The following is a 5,968-nucleotide window of genomic DNA, read 5'->3' on the forward strand; positions in this document are numbered from 1 at the left end:
TTGTTGCTTCTGAGCTAGATGGCCGCTTGTTTACCTTCAAGCCTTTAAGACCCCAGACGCTACATCCCTTGATAGCCGGGCACCATCAGCTTTCTTCACATTTGCTTATTCATCCACTTTGTCTTCAGCGATTGTGTCAAGAAGATGAGCATCATAGAATGCCAATTTAATAGAAGAAAGTATTCTTGCATTGAGGGAGTACTTGAGTGGAGGCCCAATATCCCTCTGCTACCTTAATACTAAACCCATAAATATATGCACATAGATCCATTTCCCCATCCTCATATATAAATATATTTGCATATGTACATGCCTTTATCCAGACCCCTACAAATGCCCTTTGCCTCCCAGCTCTTTCCTCTATTTGCTTTGACTTTCCTCTTGTCTCACTATCATGCTCAGTCTTCACTTGGGTTTCAGCAATTCCTCTTGGTTACATTACCCTTGATCAAGCCCTACCAGGCCCCCCACACCCTCCTCACCACCAATTTGGATCACTTGTTGTTCCCTTGTCCCTGGGTTTGTTAACACCTCTTCCCTTACCCCTACCTCTCCCTCTCCCATGTCCCCCCGGAACTGTCGGTCCTGTTGTTTTCTCCTCCAGATTGTTCATCCAGCCAATCTTATTTAGACAGACCTGCGGAGATAACAACATGCACAAAAACAAGACAGAACAAAACCAAGCAACAATATACAACAAACCAAAACACAAAAGAAAGAAAAGCTTGTAGTTAGTTCAAGGACTGTTTGTTGGCCTTTCGGAGTGTTTTCCAGTCTAGTCTGTGGGGCACCATGCCCTGGCCCCAAAGTCCACCTTGGGCATTCCCTGGGGACCTCGCCGCTCCATTCCCTTGCTGTTCTGTTGCACCCCCTAGTGTTTTGCCTCGGTGTGACGGGATCAGATTGGGTGCAATTCCCACCGTGTCTCTGGTGTTGTCCCCTGTAGGGCTATGGGTCATTCCTGTTTTATTCTTGATTTCCTTACGGTATGTACCAAGTAGAGAAATTATAGAATTATCAGGAATTACACAGAAATCAAGTTGGCTGCATCTGTGGGAAGAGAGGATGGAGATGGCTTAATGTCAGCAGGTCAGTGAGAGCCCTGGCTGACAGTGGAAAACATTTTCTTTCTGTTTGAGCTTAGCTCCTCTTTTCCCTCCTTCCCCCACCCTCCCACCCTTGTGACCTTTATATATTTATAACTTATAAATTATTACCATTTTTCATTTCTTACACTGACTGCTATCTCCCTTCACCCATGTTTCTGTTGTTTTACCTTTTTGGGGTGTGTGTGTGTTAAATGTCGATCATTGCAGTGGGTGTGCCCTTCTCTCCCCCTATTCCCTCGATCTTCCCCCCTTGGTAGCGCTACTCCCATTTCTGTTCCTGAGGGCTTTATCTGTCCTGGATTCTGTGTGTCAAGAGCTCTTGTCTGGACCCGTGTACATGCTTCCGTCTAGCTGGACTTGTAAGGTAGAGCTGAGGACATGAATAGTGTGTGTTTCATCGGTGCTATACTGTGCCCTGGCTGGCTTGTTCCTTCCTTGTGACCCTTCTGTGAGGGGATAACCAATTGTCTACAGATGGGTTTGGGGTCTCCCTCTGACCTCCCTTATTCTCAACATGATCATTTGTTTTGGGTCTTCTGATTCCTGTTGGTATCCCGTGATCACTCAGGCTGGTGTGCTTCTTCCAGGTGGGCTTTGTTGCTTCCCTGCTAGATGGCCCCTTGTTTAACTTCAAGCCTTTAAGACCCCAGACGCTATATCTTTTGATAGCCAGGCACCATCAGCATTCTTCACATTTGCTTATGCACCCGCTTTGTCTTCAGCGATTGAGTCTGGAGGGTGAGCATCACATGCCAGGTTGTTAGAACAACGTGTTCTTGCGTTGAGGGAGGGCTTGAGCAGAGGCCCAAAGTCCATCCACTTCCTCGGTATATTACCACATAAATATATGCACATAGGCCAATGCCTCCATTTTTATAAATTAATATATTTACATATATACACAACTAGGTTTCTACCTCCATCAATGGTTGTGCTTCCTAGATCTTTCCTCTGTCTCCTCTTACCTTCCTCATGCCCCACTATCACACGCACCCTGCATTTGCCTCTCAGTAATGCCACTTGGCTAGATTGCTGTTGCTCCAGCAACCTCAGGGTCCCTATGCCCGCCACCCCCCATTGATTTTAATTCCCTCGTTGTTCCCCTGTCCAAGGCATGGTTTGCCCACCGCTCCCTTCCCCCGCCGCCGCCTCCCCCCGCAAATCCCAGGAACCATCAGTCTCCATTGCCCTCTCCTTGTGCTTGCTTCTCATGCCTGTCAGATACAGCACAGCAGGAATGGAGAAGAAACAGACAGCAAACATAAGATCGGAGGGGCAGTGATAAAAAAGGAAAAAAGAGAGAGAGAAGAAAAAAAATCCATACATCATTCCAGGTCTGTTTGCTGACCTTTATGACTGTCTCCCCACCAGCTCTGGGGAGCTCCAGGTACTGCCCCTCCTGGCCTGAAGTCTATTTTGGGGGCTCCTCAGGACTTCATGGCTTTTCTCCCCTTGCTGATCTGTTATGTTCCCTTCTTGGTTCGCTCCACTGGAGGTGGGGGGGGGCGGGGCGGTGTTAGATCAGGCTCACCCCCCACAGCGTGTCCCCCATATTGTCCCCTGTAGTGGCCGGATGCTCCAGCAACGGGACGTTGTGTCTGAAGCCGTCGGCCCTACAGTCCTCTCTGTGCCTCAGCAGCTCCGTGCAGGACATCGTCCACAGGGCTCTCAGGGTATCTTTGCTGATTACCTGGATAGAAGACCCTCTACACCAGTACTACCTTGTCATCACCTCCCGTCAGGTGAGTGAGAGAAGACTCTCCGAGTTATCTGGCATCCAACCTGTCTGCTTTTGAGAACTGACGTGAGTTACAACAATTCCACAGGGACTGCATTAAGTAGTACCTCAGCCTACATACCTTTAGCGAGGGAGGTGTTTCTAACTACACTCAGTGGTAGTAAAATAACTCGGGTTACAAACTTGATAGAACTCTGACTTCCTTCCTCTTGACTACTAGTTCCACACCCATCCATGTTCCCTTTGAAGAGCTCCGGTATCCTATGATCCACGTGCAAAGTGTTGGGTGCTGCCTACTGGGGACCCTCACCCTGAGCCCTCCACGGCCTGGCCCTCCTCATGCCTGTTTCCTGACTTTCTCTGACCACGCCCCCATCTCCTAGCAGCACCGGCCAACCTCCATTGACTCATCCAGATCCTGAACTTACAGACAAGTTGGGCCTTGATCCAAATTCCATTGGAGAGACAATGGAATGTTACAGTTCCGTACCCTCATGTTCCTGCCCTCCCCCACTCAATGGGTCAGACATGCAAAACATACAGCAAAAGATAGAAAACAAAGCTCAGGGGCAAAAAATAAATGGGATCATCAGTAAGGATATAGAGCATTAGACGAACACAATAAATCGGATCCATTTGACAAGTACAGACCACATCTTCCAGCAGCAAATAATTCACATTTTTATATACATTATTTCCCAAAATTGCCCCCATGCTGGGTTGCAGAACAAGCTTTCGAATTTTCAGAGGATTAGAAAGCACTCCTTTGAATCCAACCATAATATCTGAAATGTTAAAAATCAGTAATAAAATAAAATATTGAACTTCTTGATATAAAGAAAATATACTTCTAGATAATATCTAGATTAAAAATTGAGGTAAGCCGCATCAGAACTTGGAACTTAAGATTGTGTCTACAGAGAAATAGTTGTCATTAATTGCATATACAAGGAAGCTTCCAAAAGCTCGTAGAACAATTCCATTCGTTTCCAACTCCATGGAATTTTTTTTAAGCCCCTTGGTATCAGAATAGGAAACTGGGTGAAAAATCAATGATTTGAGATTCGTCTTGAGACATCAGACCACGGTTAGCCCACCCAACTTAAGCATAGCAAACAGAAGAAATCATAAAGAGGTAAAAATCACTAAAATAGAAAAATGGTCAATCAAGTGATACCATGAGAGGGAACGACTGTGCCTGGAATGGAGTAAAACACTCATTTCGGTGGCCGGGGCACTCTTGTCTCTGGTGAGTCGAGGAGGCACCACGGAGACAGAGGAAGAGCCTCTGAACACTTGCTGTGGGCCAGGCGGGCCCAGCAGCCCCGCACATCCCAACGTGAGCGGCAGGAGGGGAGAAATGAGCCAGGGCATGGAGGACGGGAAGAGGAAGTCTCAAGAGGCTATGTATCTTAGTGTAAGGCAGGAATGGTTACGCAGCCTTTGGATGGCATGAAAGTTGGTTGTTGGATGAAGCAGCAAAATAACAGGGAGGTCTGTGGGGCCAGCCCCAATCCCGGCTACGTTGACCCCTCCCCAGAAGACTGCATACAAAGGAGAGCACTGAAGATACAGCCCAGGGAGAGTGGCGGGTCTGCCCAGACCACACGGTCCCCCTGTTCTTGATTTCCTGTGATGGCCCCTGGTGTTCTGATCACCCTTAATCAACGTTGTCAGCAAGTAGTTTTGAAGCGTCTCCTTCCAGGGACTTTACCACGCAAGCCTTTACCTGCTGTTAGTATTTGATTCTAGACCCCTCCTCCCTTAATGGGATCTGCCATTGCCTTTGAACTGATGTTGCTCTTTTGAATTATCAAGTGGATTTTTATGCAATACATCTTTACTTAGTAAAATTAAAAGAGGAAAATAGAGAGCGAGAAAGTGGACCGTATCCTGGCCCACCAAGCCCCGAGGATGACACTCCTGCTTGGAGCAGCCAAGGCACAGAGAGGACCATAGGGCCACCCCCACCACGAGACACGATGTCCCCACACGGACCCACAGCACTGGAGACACAGTGCAGGAGCCATGTCTGATCTGACACCCCCAACAGGGCAAAACATGAAGGGAGCATGACAGAGCAGCAAGGGGAGCAAAGCAACGAAGTTCCCGAGGAATCCGGAAAATAGACTTCAGACTCAGGGGGGGGTGGGGATTGGCACCTCATCAGACTCGGTCGGAAAACACACATAAGGGTCAGCAGTCAGGCCTGGAATTATTTATAGGGCTTTTCTTCTTCTTCTTTCATGTCTATCTAAATAAGATAGGCAAGATAAACAATCCAGAGGAGACAACCATGGGACCAACGGTTCTGGGGCGGCAGGGGAGAAGGGAAGGTGGGGGAAAGGGAGAAAGGAACAAGAGATCTAAAATCGATGGCAAGGAGGGTGTAGAATGCCTGACGGGGTTCGCTCAAGGACAATGTAGTCAAGAGGAATTACTGAGAGCCGAATGAAGGTTGAACATGATAGTGGGACAGGAATAAAATAAAAGGAGATAGAGGAAAGAAGTAGGAGGCAAAAAAACATTTATAGAGGTATAAATATAGACATGTACATATGTAAATATATTAATATATAATGATAGGGACAAAGGCCTTGTACACATATTTGTATGTTAAATATTAAGGAAGCAGATGGACCTTGGGCCTGTCTACTCCAGCATTCCCTCAACACAAGAACATTTTGTTCTAATAACCTGGCATTCGGTGAAGCTCACTTTCCCAACACAATTGCTGAAGACAAAATGGGTGCTTAAGCAGATGTGGTGAAAAAAGCTGATGGTGCCTGGCTACTAAAAGATACAGCATCTGGGGTCTTAAAGCAGTGGCTCTCAACCTTCCTAATGCCACGACCCTTTAAGACAGTTCCTCATGTGGTGGTGACCCACCCCCCCAACTGTAAAATTATTTTCGTTGCTACTTCATAACTGTAGTTTTTCTACTGTTATGAATTGGGTGACCCCTGTGAAAAGGTTGTTTGACACCACGCCCCTCCAAGGGGTCACGACCCACAGGTTGAGAACTGCTGTCTTAAAGGCCTGAAGTTAAACAAGCAGCTATCTAGCAGGGAAGCAACAAAGCCCACATGGAAGAAGCACACCAGCCTGTGTGATCACGAGG

This window comes from Echinops telfairi, unplaced genomic scaffold (genome assembly GCF_000313985.2).
Source record: "Echinops telfairi isolate 266 unplaced genomic scaffold, ASM31398v2 ScPeMD7_655;HRSCAF=1070, whole genome shotgun sequence".
NCBI classification, from domain to species: Eukaryota; Metazoa; Chordata; class Mammalia; order Afrosoricida; family Tenrecidae; genus Echinops; species Echinops telfairi.